The sequence below is a fragment of the Haemorhous mexicanus genome, chromosome 3, assembly GCF_027477595.1.
Source record: "Haemorhous mexicanus isolate bHaeMex1 chromosome 3, bHaeMex1.pri, whole genome shotgun sequence".
In the NCBI taxonomy this organism is placed as follows: Eukaryota; Metazoa; Chordata; class Aves; order Passeriformes; family Fringillidae; genus Haemorhous; species Haemorhous mexicanus.
The window spans coordinates 81,025,024-81,039,962 of record NC_082343.1 but is presented as its reverse complement, the minus strand read 5'-3'; positions in this window follow the sequence as shown (position 1 = coordinate 81,039,962).

The following is a 14,939-nucleotide window of genomic DNA, read 5'->3' as shown; positions in this document are numbered from 1 at the left end:
AATATACTAGAAATAGCATCTTTTGTAAAACACAAGCTCACAACATATTAATGACTGCATCCCTGGGGTTCTAAAAAATTAGGCAAATCACATTTCCTTCTGCAAACTGATGAACTTTGGAGGAAATTTCAATAAATAAAGCTGTGTGTTGTTGCTTTCTATCCTGTCCTTTCATCACAGGATAAACAGTGTTGAATATGTTATAATTCAAGGGCCTAAAAGTTAGATACATATGTCTAACCCTGGCTTCAACTTAACAGTCAGCAAACAGAAAGGGGCATGTATATTTCTGGGAACTATTCTTACAGGTTTGGAGGAGATTATCAATAACTCTGTTTTACAGAACTTCACTAGTTTATCTAGGCTGGTACATATTGTCAGTATTTAGTTAGTCAGAACATAGAAGAGATAGGTATCAAGTCATATACTTCCAAAGAAATCTGTAAGCTTTTAGAAAGTAGCGTGAAATACAATGCTTTTCCATTTCTCTTTCAAACTTCCCTTTTTAAAAAATATTTGTAATGATTTAGATTAATTATGGTATTTATAAATGTAAATAAGCTACAGTACTTTTCAGGCCTGATGGATTTTAACTTTAGCAGTATTTTTCAGCAGTACATTTTGTAGACTGGATGCCCATTAAGAGACAAATTAAAGATTCACTTCTACATGAACGTACTGGCAACTTCATGGCTAATGAGGGCTATTACTCAATTGGCAAAAATATTTAAGAAAAAAGAAGGAGGCTTTTAAAAGTTTCTTTTTTTATTAAAAGCATCCTAATTATCGAAAACAACTTATTTATGATATACCATCTCACTCTGAATTTAGAACCAATCAAATTGTATGCTTGGACTGTGCTCGTACTTTATGATTAACACCAGTTAAAATGTTTAACATTTCAGTTAAAAGCCTAAAAGCCATACTTATCACAACTGAAAATCCTCCTCTACACAGGATAAAACAGAACAAAAAAAAATTACAGCTTATCAAAATGTCCCTCATACTTTTAACTGAATATACTTAATTTTGACTTTTAAAATAGAATTTTTACATGAGATACCAGATGATTACTTGTCTAATTTACCTGTGCATCACCTTTCACTGTGGTTAACCTAAGCCTTTTAACAATACCCCACAAAACTAACCCAACTGTTCACCTGACCCAAGTGAGCTAATTGCACTTCAGAGCATGGATCCTATTTCATACTCACTCAGCCTGGCCTTTTGTTGAGTAAGCTATTATTTTTTTTTATTAGCAGAGCTTTTGACAGGCTTTGCAAGACTTGACAGTTTATCCTCAGCTCTGTTCTGCAGGTGCTCATGACATCACTAATGTCACAGGCACTTGAACAGAATCTAGGTGCGGAACATCAGAAACTGAAGTTCTCCTTCTCCTCTGCTTCCTCACATGAACAGTCACTCTCATTTAATGGAGGTCTTGGAGTGTCTCTGTGCCAGGACAGATTTTCTCTTGGCAATGGAAACACCAGTTCCTGAACCTGAGGACCTTTTCTGGGAGCTTGACATCAATGTTTCCACATTCTTTGGCCTTTCCTGTAATGACTCAGACTGTGACTTTGTCCTTGATTGCCCATTAATATACAGCATCTTGGAAATGATCTGGAGTGGAACTGAGACTGCCATCTCAGTTCTCAAATCTCAGCTGTGGAAGTGTCACATTGTCACCTATACTCTGACAGGCAAACCCAACAGACTATTATTACAGCACTTCTTCAGGAAAACGAAAAGGATTTTTTATAAAAAAAATTACATCTTAGTCATGCATCCTTGATCTGTCTTGTCAATTCTGTACACAGTGTTCATATATATTGCTTGGTCTTCTATCTAGATACCTCACAACACTGTTTTTCATTTGTAAGAATAGTTTTTTGCATTCAGATTAGTGACAACTCTGGATTTGTGCTACCAAATTAGTCATGTGAAGAATAAGAAATATTGCTGTGAATTGAATGATATCATCAGCAGAATAAATATAAGAAAACATTTAAAAGATGATATTATCCATACCATCTCCTCAAAAGAAAATGGTGCTGGCAGGTTTTTGTGAATCTAGGCCTTTGTTAAAAGTAATTTCATAAGAACTTTTCTATATTCTACATGTAAACTGAGTATTCCTGTCTAAGCACAGAATCTGGAGGAGATAAAAGCAAATGAGATATGTAACAGATGAAAATTTAGGGACATCCTAACCAGGAGGCTAAATAAAGCTTCATTAATGATTTAGTTCTTCATAGTAATGGGATAAAGTGCACCTCAGGCTGGAACATTTACCACGTCTAGACACTTCTTGTTCTTTAGCTTTTTAACTAAGCATGGGTCTCCTGTCCAGACAGCAGCACTTCTGCATTACTAAGGAGAGGACATTTAAAATGCTGGGAGAGATATTTCTGAGAAAAAGTAAGTACAAACATGCACACCAAATGAAATCAGTCACAGAAAATGTCACTATGTGTAAGAGCCTGAATGAGGGATGCAGGACTCCACGTGGCTCTTCAAAATGCAGTTTATTACATCCAAGAGGTTACAGCAGTCCAGGGTCGCGGGCGACAGAGCCTGTGCCTACAGCTGTCAGCTCCAGCTGCAGGCAGGCCTGGAGACCCTGAGTTTAGGTTACAATGCATTATACACTTTTCTTTGCTGAGCTTCTTAATAGAGTAGAACCAATCTATACCTTAACTTTTATCTATAGCCTATCATAACTACTCTAATTACCATATTCATGTTACTATTCTCCAATCACTAAAAGTTAGTACATTACAGTTTAAGCTAGAAGTTGATTTTCAGTTTTCTTGCAGTGGAAAATTCTGAGATCTTTTTTCTACTTACAACATTTGCTGACTTGTTTGCCTCTGCTATCTTTCTGCTTGGTAAAAACATCTTCTTGTTTGAGGTGGGTTTATCCTTTGCTCTAAGTCATAAAAACCCCTTCTAACTAACATACCCTTTGCCTCCTTGGTTATCCAGTAAGACTGGCTAAGCAATTATTTTCTTCTATATCAAAACTTGCTTCCATGTCTATTCCTTCTTCAGATTCTAAATTCAAAAGTCTTCCTGCTAAGCATGCATAGCTGTGAGACTTTGTCAAACTTTCATCCTTCCCAACAACTATGGGTCTAAGACCTGACTCTACAGACACAGTCGTGTTTATTTGTTTCTGTTAGGGAGTGGACTTAGTGATGTGACAATTCAGAACAAAACTGAGCACGTATTGAACCTGTGTTCCTGCTCAGGGCCTTACCAAAGGTCCATGCTTGTGCACTAGCCATGAAGTTACTAATAATTTCCCCACAAACTCTATATATACCTTCATAATTTTCATTCCCCTTACATAATGTGTATCCCACTAATGGAAATAAGGAATCAAATGTGATGGGTGGTGGTCAACCCATGGACTAGGGTGAGACCTGTCTTGTGAGAAGGGTGTGTTGCTCCTACACCATCACCTCAATGATGTACTCATCCAAAGGGCTCTTTGTGCATCCTTTAGAGGCAAGAAGAAACATGTTGTGTGCTGCAGGTCATCAATTTGATGGTCTTGAACACTCCACAGCCAAGGAGGTGGCATCAGATCTGCTGCCATGGGAGGGCAGCAAGGATTTGTGCCTGCTTGATGTCTGTGCATGGCATGATGTGGTTGCAGTGCCAGTGTGCCTCCCTGGGACCTCCAGTGGCCACGGATCATGGTTTGTATTAAGTGAAGGAGAAGAAAGAGATGTCACAGCTGTTGTAGGAAGTGAGATGTATGTTTTGAGGAAATCAATAGGTATAACAATTTCTTCTTCTATTTCAAGGTAGGTGTGTGGCTCCAAGGTGAGGTATCTAAGATGGTTCTCATGTAAGCTGAATACCTACACCACGAGGAGAGCTGCAGGTCTATCTGCACATTTGGAGGTTTGGAAAGTTCCTCTGGCACTCCAGAAAAATTGCTTTGCTAAGGCTTGCCATGGCTCCCAATACCTGACCATAAGGTAATGCAGGCTGGAAGGGACCGCAGGAGTCTTCCAGTCTTGCCTCCTGCTCACAGCAGGGGTGGCTGCTAGGTCAGGCCAGGTTACTCAGGGCCAATTCTGATTATCTGAAATGAAGCCTGGCAGAGGGTTGGGTGGCTGAATGCCTTCAGCTTTTCCCTGTCATACAGGATTCTCCATGTCAGAGAGTACAAATGTATCTCCATAATGCTAACAGGTTGGGAAAGCTTTAAATTCAATCTGTCCCTGTTACCTGTATATTGAGTTAAAAGGGCTGAAAGATTTAAAATGTTTAAGAATGAACAGGATTAAAAGAATAAGCAGATTAAAAAATCACAATGGGTCTTGTGTAAAATGTTTTGATTCTTCAATTGTCATCTAAAATCAAATAGTTATTTAGTCTAGTGTCCCTTGAGAGGATTTGTCCCAGATTGGTGGGAAAGCATTTCCTCATGTTACAAGCAGGATGCCAAGAACACACACTGTATTCATAACTGAACTGAATGTTTATGTGCATTTAAATTGTAAAAATTTGAACAGATTAAAAAAAATAAATTATCAATACTACATAATTAATTGGTTATATTGTTCTACAAACAGGGTGCTCAGCAGGCTTAAGATAGCTCATTCTCTTTGCCAGGTACCAAATAGCATTTTTGCATTAACTGTCCATAAAATCAAGGGAATACATGCTGGAACTGTGAGCTTCACATCCATGTTACTCCACAAAGCAGAGCTCAGTAAAGTGTCTGACCTGTCTTCACATTGTGTCTCACAATAGACAGTGTTATCCAGTTTGTTTGGATTTTTTTTTTCTTTATACTTTTAGAAAGATTTATATGCTCTTTTTTAAAGGGACATTCTGGAAAAGGCTGGATACAATAATGAAGATAGGTCAAATTTATAAAATAGCTGATGAGGAGAGTGAGGACACTTGATGCTATAGAAATTACACAATTCAGAGATGTGCCCATTGAAATTAGCAGTAGTAATAATAGATGGTGTATACCTTAAAGCAAATATAAGAGGAGAGTTGAAAGATCTGACAATTGCTTTGATGCATGTGGTGCTGATTGAAAGTACTGGGCTGTATTCTTTTCTTTGGAGAATGAAGTCTTTTTTGGTAAGTATCCTTTAAAAGTAAAAGGTGATACCATAGAATCAGTAGCCAGCCAGAAGAGACATTGCTACAGCTGGAAATTTAATTTTGCTATTTTGAGTCACTCAGACCTTGGACTTTCTGCCAATCTGCAAAGTAATCAGGCTAGAAAATCTTATGATAGAGGAACTTGCTGCTAGGAAACCCAGATTAATATTACCAGCACATATTGAGTAGGCTACTGAACAGCCAACACATACTAATGATGCCTGGGCTGCAAAGTCAGCTGGCAGCCTCAAGACACCCCATTGTTGTTCCCCTGAGCTCTGCAGCTCCGCAGCTTCCCAGTATCAGCACAGACACTTCTTGACAGAGCAACTTTACCCTTTCTTTTTTAATTTATTTATTCCAAAGTAGGTCATGCCGTGCCATCTGTTGACACTTAAAACCCACAGAGGTTTCCAGATTCCCTGTGGTCTCCTGCAGTTTAACATGTATTTTTAATACCCTGTTGCTCTACCTAGCTGCTGGATGTACTGAGACTACTAATCACAACAGCTTGTTCAATCACATAATGCAAAGGAGTTCAGGTCTTGAATTAATATATTAGGTGAGTATGGCTGAGAGGGGAGAGAACACAACAAGAAGGGCCTGATTTTTTTGCTGATGGTGAATAGTGCTTTCAACAAAGAGGTGCTCATGTCACCTGCTTTCTGCTTCTCCAGCAGCCTTGTTGAAAGCTTAGGAAAGCAGTCAGTCCCCAGATAGGTACGTAGTGGGTTTTTTCAGGCTGCAGTTAAATTTGCTTCTCTTGTTCTCTAACTGTGGGTATGTGAATTGAAGAGTATTTCACATCCACAGTTGTCTTTAAGTTCCTTGCACAGCACTCTCAGGTCTCTGCCACGTGCCTGCTCATTGTGACTTACCCACACATTGTGAGGATGATTTAAAAAAAAAAACAAAAAACTAGTGCTCCTGATTTCAAGTAATGACATTCAATTTATCCACAGGAAGATTTCTGGAAAGGCACATGTCCTCATGGGTGCAACACTGGCATAGCACACAACTCCTCTGTGGTATGTGGTACAGTAAGGAGCATTGGTAAGGAGAAGGAAGGTCACATATATGTCATATAAAACATACATAAAACATTGTACAGTGTACACAGAGATTGGTACATGAACATTGTGCCTGAGAATGTAGGAGATGGGCTTTTAATTACAGGAACTGGCCCTGACCACCTTGCAACTAACTGGATGGTAGTAAAGCACCCCAACAAACTGCAGCTCAGTTTCTCTAAAATGTGCTTTAAAAACTAACAGCTTAAGTCTAGGCAACAACAAACAGTCTGAGGTAGCTAAAGATCAAGCCCTCTTGGGCTAGAAACAACTAGAACATATTACAAAAGTCTGCCAGACGTCATTGGGCAATGTATGACTTCACCTCCAAATCATCTTAACCATTAGTGGAAACCAAAATGGATTGGACTAGCTTGTTCAGTTACACAGTTTGACCTCCACTATTTGCAATTGTCAGTTCTTGTTTACAGGTTTCTGGATATACTGGATGCCTTTTCTTCCTTGAATTTTAAAAATACAGAAACATATTTGGTTCATTTCACAGTGATGACTGAACAAGTTCAAAATGACCCTGAAACTCTGGCCAAGTTCTGCACATGTGTTACATTGATTTGAAGAAATCCAACTGTCATGAGTTATCTGTATAAAATTAGCAAGTTCATAGTATTATAAATTAGAAATATGATTATTTTGAGTAGTCCTGTAGACAAATAGATTTTTCTCCTATTTCACTTATCTGCTTTTTTTCCCCAGAAAACTGATACCAATTTCAACAAACCTCTTTTTGTCAGCAGTAAAAACAGAAGTATACATGAGTCCAAACATACTCTGTGTTTACTTATATTTGTGAAACTACAAATTAAATTTTAAAAAAGACTAAAAAATCATTGTGTGCTATAGTAGTTATAGCTACTGTGTTGTTGCTTTGTATATTCCCACTGTGACTAGATAAAGTATGGGTTTGAACATATTTTTTGAAATTAATGTCTTAAGCAAATAATTATTAATGCACACCCTTAAGGCTTGTTGTGTTTGTATTTGCGTAATTGGTACAAATCAAGAACAAAAATAATTACTCTTTTTAATGTAATTTCCCAGTATTATGGAAAATGTCAACACTTAATACAAGTGTTTTTATTATTATGCAATATATCATAATTCTGATTTTAAAAAAATAATAACATAAAAGATTTGAGGGTAAAGAGATTTTCTATTAGACACAGTAAGCTGCTGGTTTTCTGTCTTAATAGTTCCTCAGTACCACTAAATCCACAACAAAATTGTATATTGAATTGTTTGAGTTGAGTAGTCATCTTCTGTCTGTTTAACCCAGAAATAAATACTGTCTGTGTACAAACAGCTGTAAAACTTCAAAGGCCTACTGTATTAAAAACAATGATCTTTAAGAGCTGCAAAGTACTTTCTTCCTCCAACGGAATAAAAGACCTAGGATCTAACTGTGATTCTGTTTGAATCAATAGCAAAATTAAACTATTTCTAGCAGCATGGATGTAAATAACTAGTGGTACAACTAAAGGGTCATTTTAACATCAGGAAAGATAAGATTTTGTTCATTACTTTGAAAATTTTAACACAGTCTAGATTTCATTTTTCACTTACATTTGCAAATATGAGAAATGTTATTAACCATTTTTAAACTGGGAGCTAAGAGAAGTAATTAAATGTGTGGAGAATTGTGTAACAATTTTTGACTTTGTTTCAGCTCCATCAGGATTTAACAGGGAAAACATTTGGGTTTTGTGTGTACAGGGATGGATTAACTCTCTCAGAGAGCTTGTGGGGGGCAGTTAACACTGATGGACAGTGGCTGCAGTTTGTGGTCATATCACACCTACCTGTTTTTTGTGTGTTTGTCTTCTGTGCTGAGGTCTGTGAGTCAGCCAGCACACATACAGTGGGAAAGCTGCAGTCCCTGCTCATTGCCATGCTCCTCTCCTCCCAAAGCTGAGGTACCTCAAACTTTCAAGAGGAGTTGGCAGCCACAGAGACTTAAGCTTTTCACATCTCATCATCAGTTTTTCCTTCCACTCTGGGCTGATAGTGTTTGTTGCCCAGTTAGTAAGTCATGCTGCCAGAATGATTTTGGCTTTTATATTTCTTATATATAGTCATAGTTCTGTAGACTATTGTTGTATTGTATACAGCCCCTAGCTAGCTCCAGTACTTTTCTCTACCCTGACAGGAAGAAAGCCAGGACACATTCCAGAGGCTCCAAGCCCCGAGGGGCCCAAGGCCCCTATCCTATCTTGATTCTTCCTGGGAACCAAGGTTGAAACCAGCTCTTCAAGACACATTTTCATAAACAAAGTTTAGTTCCTATCTAAAGGGGGGGCTACAGAAGAGGTGGAACCAAAAGGGGGTGATTATTTCATCACTTGTGCTTCTAACTGGGGATTCTTGTCAATTATGCTAATCTGTTATATTTATAAAATTGTATTCACCCTGTGCAGGGTGGGCATTTTTCCACAGCCATCCCTTGGAGACCTCTTTAAAAAGACCAGCCTTTATATTACCTTCTATACTGATATTGTCTTGAAAGTATGTTGTTTTATTTCTAGGTCTTTAAGGCATCAATGCTATGAAATGAAGCACTGAATTTATCTGACATTAAATAAGAAAAATCTGCCTCTTAGAAGAATAAAGGAACTAGGCATCTAAGCTACAACCAAATATAATATAAAAAAAATAAAATACTTAAATAAATAAATCAAAAAAAGGCCTATATTGTCAGTAATGGAGCTGATTTAGCATCAAGTGTCTTGAAGAAACAAATATGTGATCAGACTGCTTTCATCACAAATCTTTTCAAACTGAAATAGCAATATGACTGTAATGATGCCGCTACTGCAGAAATTATACAAATATAACAATTGACCTATAGTATAATGTGAAATAATTACCATATCACAGACTAAAATACATATGAAAATGTAACAGTGTAAGAAACAAAAGAGCATAGTTGAGGCAGGATTTTTTATTGGAGGAGTGAGGATTCAAAGGCATTTTCTGCTGAGGTAAGATCTCTGATATTCGACACTTTTCTTGCTGTTACAAAAGTAAAATTTGAGTATGAAAGAGATAGCAAGTAGTCAGTAATATTGTGTGTTAAGAGTCTCGGATATCAGTAATTTAATGCCCTGTTTACATTATGCTGTGCATACTTCTAAGAGCCTCATAGTAGCTGATAAGTTTAATGTAAGTGTTCAGAGAGACAAACCAAAGAAAGAAATCTAAGTTCATCTAGCTCTACCTTTTCAACTAGAGCTATCTGCTCTAATGGGCAATGTTTAAGTCAGGCAATTTTTGAACTTTTCTTGGAGTTAACTGATGTTCCTTGTTAAAACAATCTCACCCCAGCTGGGAAAAAAAAAATCAAAAATAGCTACAGCTAATTCCTTGCTGCATTCTTGCAGCTTTCAGCGTGCAAATGAAAATCTGCATCAGATAGAAAAGTACTATTTGTTAAACCAGTCTAAAGCTGGCAAAGCTTATACCAGCCTCTGTGGCTAATGGTGCATGAAAGTGATTGTTTTGAAAATAACTGTGTCGGTTTAAAATATTATTGCCTGTCTCCCAGAGGATACCACCCACATAGTAGAGTCAGCAGACTGAGAACACAGATAACTCTAAGCTGCCTCAGGATAAAATCCAGTGTTTAAAGCATAAAATGCCAAGGGGGGTGGGGGCAGCTTGAATTAAGCTTTTGGACTTTGCACTGAAACAGCTCAGAGGGAATTGTGTCTCACTCTGCCACCAGAGCTGGGGCAGGCATCTTTGGCCGGGACAAAGAGCTGGGGGCAGCAGGAAAGAACCACAGCTGCCTTCTCAGAGAGGGTGTCTGAGCTCTAAGCACATCTCTTACCTTTCTGCTACAGGCTCACAGCATTTGGGCAAATGGCCTTACCCACTAAGTCAAATAGCTAATAAAACATGCCATGTGAGGGGTTTCAGATGTAATTCTGAGTATGGTACATGATGTAACCAGACATTAAGAGGGAACAATAAGCTCATGTTTTCTGTCTCAGTCTGCTCTGAATTCTTGACTTCACTGTGATTAACTGTTAAGTGGTGGCAATGATATGTCTACAGGGAGAAGATTTCACTTTTCTGAACCCACCTACCCTGCATTTTTTCCCTTAATAAGAAATGCATAAGATGTGTAGTGGCATCCCTGATCCAGTAATGGTTAAAAGAGACAGTGTGCTTCAGTGACTCAAGCTGTTTATCTTCCTGAGTTCCTAAAAGTTCTTCTGCTCCGTGTTGATATTGATACTGTGATCTGACCAAAGAAGCCCTTACCATGCTTTTTTTTTTAAACACAGGATTCACTGTTGTGGCATTTTATGTCTTGATACATACTGCCTAATATAAAGCTATTTGTAGACCAGGCTGGAATGTTATTCTAGGCAGGTCAGAGTATAGCTCCTACACACAGCAGCAGCCTACTTTTGTTTTTAATACTCACTGTGCTCTTGTTTTTAAAGCTTTGGAGTTTGGCTTGAAATCCAGGCCACCCGGAATTTAACAGCAAAACTTTCACTGAGTTCAGTGTGATCAGGATTTCAACCTCAATGCCTAATGTTGCTAATGTGGGATGTGGTAAACTTGATCATCCAGTTTTTTATGGCCACAACAGATGTTCCTTCTTTTAGACCAATGGAAAGCTACTGAACTTCATCCACCCTCCAAAACAAAAATACAAGCATTTGTTTACAGCCTGATTCCAGGAAAATGAATTGAATTAGCAGCTGTGAGGTTTGTTCTTGTTTATTTATGAACAAATATATGTACAATTCTTGCTTTTTCCAAAGAAATGTTTCCAGGGTTGTATTTCCTCTATATAGTAACAGTATTTTAAACACTCTAATGCTCCATTATAATTTGTTTAGCACAATCAAAATATCATCATAGTATTTTTTACCTTGTATTTTAAAAATGGACCAGTATTTTTCCTCTTAGAAAAATGGACCAGTATTTTTCCTCTTGTCTTAGAAAACAACATGTTATGGTTATATGTTTTTCATTTTGTAGACTTATAATTTAGATTAACTATAATACAACATTTCTGCAATCATAACCCAAGGCACAAATATAGAAAACAAAGATACTGAATATAAATGTTTTCTTCCTCTTGAAGATATTCAATGAATTTTCAAATCAGCATAGAAGTTAAAAGACTGATGCCTTCTAAATTAGAAGAAAAAACATGATAATGTAATAACTGAGACCTGAAATTTTCTAATATAAGGAGCAAGAAAATTATTGCTAATTTGAAAAGTACCATCCCGTCTCTGGGGTAAATATCCAGTGGCTCTTCCACACAAATAACGAATAGGAACAAGAACAGGAGTGCAAAGGCTCTTTATTAAAGGAATGGAATCCTCATTATCATGCATCTGTTTCTTATAAATAAAAGAACTTTACACCTTTCCCTTTCCTGAACTGGACTGATTTCAGGAGTCACAGCACTGTTTTTATTGTGCCAGATTAAAATTTCTTGTGACTTTCCTTAGTCTTCAGCTTATGTGAAGATGTTTCTTTGCTTTGCTCACAACCAAGCCCCCCACTTTGCTTTAATACGTGCTGCAGCTGTGTTTATTTTTAGTTCTGTGGGCTGTCCTTGACAGTGATGCTCCCAGCAGCTCTCTCAGGGTAGGATTTATCAGAGTGGCTGAGCTGGCTGAACAGCTCATGCTTCCACACATCTAGTCTCACTAAAACTTCCTTGTCCTGGCTCTTTGTGGACCTTTGCCCAATGTAACTCACTAAACCAACAGGAAATTACCTAACTTTTTGAATAAGCATTTTTTGTGCCATTTTAGTGAATTGCATCTGCTCAGGTAAAAGTCCCACAAATACCAAAGGAAGCCTAGTGAGTGGCACAAATTCTTGGCTGGATGAGGGAAAATCATGATGGAACTGTGAACTTTTGGAAGCACAGATCTATTGTGTGTCTTGCAAAACTGTTTCCAGATGAAAAATATCAATTTTTCTTTTCTAAGCAGATTTTTACTGACTGAACTAGCTCATTGAAGACAACATGGTTGCTGGACCCACACAGAAGTAGCAGCAGGAGCACATTCCAGGAGATATGGAGGGAAACTCTCCGGTCAGCAAGTTCCTCCCAAGGAACCACACTTGCAGGTGGTACACAAAGTGTGCAAATTATCTGGGGTTGTGAAGTGGAACATACCAAAATAACATACCCATTATTATGTTAACTGATGTTAACGTTCATTATGATACATATTCTCCCTTTTCAAACATGCAAATTGGAACTCTCAAGCTGGTGTAAACTCTGTAATGCTTAAATTTATAAAATTATTGGCTATCTTAGTGCTGCATGCTTCACAAATCCTCACAGTGGGCAAAGAGGATTCCAACTGTATTCTAAAGGTTCATTTCAAACAAATGAGACAGTGGTCACATTAGAAATTCAATCCTCTGATTATCTGAGATCTCAGTTGGAAAGGAAAACCTCAAGCCGTGAGCAGATAACATAATCCCTAAAAGTAATTTAGCTGTTCCCCATGAGTGGTAAATTTTCCTGGAGGAGCCAGTGCTAACTTTGTCCCACTTTCAGATCCTGGCATTCGTACGCACTCTCTACTCCCTCTTCAGCCCTCCAAACAAGCAGCCAGCTTGTCTGGAGGCAGCTGCCACAGAACAATTTGCTCCATGGCCAAGCCTCACCATTCCTGTTAGCTGGGGCTCTGAGGCTTGGCATTCTCAGCTGGAATGCCACACACTGATCAGGTATGTAAAGCTCTGGAGTGTCCTGAATGAATCTGTGCAGGTTCAACAGGACCCTGTGTTTTTATTGAAGTGAACAGTAGTGTCTCAAGGAATCAGGTACTTGGGAAGAAAAAGTACATGAGGGTTTTTTTCCCCCCTTCTCACTAAAACTTAAAGTGGGAGCTAGCTTTTTCCATGATTGAAAAAGTGTTTAAGTTTGATGTATGCCTAGAGTGATTGTTCCTAAAGAATGCTGGCCTGGCACTTTCCTCAGGATCATTCTGCCTGCTCCAAAGGGCTTCAGCCCTAAAAATCCCTAGGCAAACAGATCTGAATTATGTGACCCTCTGCTGAGTATGTGCCCCCTCAGCTGCTGACAAATACTTACTGCATGTATCCATAAGGATAGTTCAGCATTTGTCCAGAGTTCAAACTAAGTTCAGCACGTTTTAGGGTTGATGGCTTTATTCCACTTGGAAGAATTTGGGGGTGGAGGAAAGAACCAACCATAACCATAATACTTGTCAACATACTTGCAGTATATTCCAAGGGTAAAAATAGCTCATGACAAATGTAAGGCATGGCAGCCTGAGCTCTTCTTGGAGTGACCGAGAGTCCTGTAGGGTTTGGCTGTCACTAGGAAAAGAACCTCCCCCATCTGCTGTGGAGAGGGGAATCCTGCAGTTCAGCACACCAAAGTACCTCTCCAGTTGACAGAAAAGTTGTAGAGAAAGAATACAGTGGATAAATGAATAAAGGAAAAAAAAAAACAAAAACAAACAACCAGAATTTGTCATTTTGTTCCTGTTGACTTCAATTTTTGTCAGGTATGGGTTGGTTCAATAGCCAGGTTCCTTGCTATGTAGCTTGTATCTAAAAACTCCCAAGCAGCTGGCTCTCACAGGCCTGGACTGCAGAAATCCCAGAGAAATGTGAAGATGTAACTAACCCAAATCCAGACAAACAGGAATCCTGGTTGGAAAAAAAACAAAGATGTCAAGGAGGACAGGGTGTTTCCAAGCCCAGAAGAGGCACAGCACACCTTACATTTGAATGCAATCTCTGGGTGTTGTGACAGTACCGCATGTATCTAACAAGGCATGTGTTCCATCAGCATGTTGTGCCAAATTAAGTTCTTACACCCAGTGTGCAAGAGGCCAATCCACACTCAGAGTCAGGTATTTGATTTATTTACAGTTCTGTAAAGAAAGGCGTGCTGGATGGCAAATCCACTATCAAAACATTTCACTACAACATTTTAGCAAAAGCATGATTGTTCCTCAGCTAAAAGTTACATAGCTCTCCTACTACTTACTGTTCTATTTTTTATTGGTTGAGTCCCTCTCTTCTTGTGTTAATTAGTCCACATACTCAGTCTTTCCCTTCTTTTGCTTCAGGGGGCCATGAGTTGGTGGTTACAATCTCCCTCTGCCAGAATTACATTTCACACAATTGGAGCTGATTTCAGCACAGTTGCTGAATTGGCTTTGTTAGTTTCTTCTTTATCGTGGGAGCTCTGCCAAATGTCCTTATGGTCTGTAAATTCTGCATTCTTTTTACCCACTATCAGCAGGACATCCTTCTTCCCAAGCTTTTTTAACACCACCCTCTCCCCACCAGGTCTGAGATCACTGAAGCACACCAAGCCCTAAAGCTTAACAAGGCAATTCTTCCAACACGTAATTTACCTAATATTTTACGCTGGTTTTGGCTGGTGTGGAGTTAATTTTCTTCACAATGGCTGGCATGGGACTGTGTTTTGGATTTGTGCTGAACACAGGGTTGATAACATAGAGATGTTTTTGTTATCGCTGGGCAGGGCTTACACAGAGCCAAGGCCTTTCCTGAATTTTGTACTACCATGCTGGTGGGGAGGCCGGGGATGCTTGGGAGGAGACACAGCCCAGACAGGTGACCCCAGACTGACCAAAGGGACATTCCAGACCATGGAACATCATGCTCCGTATATAAGGCAGGGGAGGAAGGAGGAAGGGGAGGACGTTTGCAACGGTG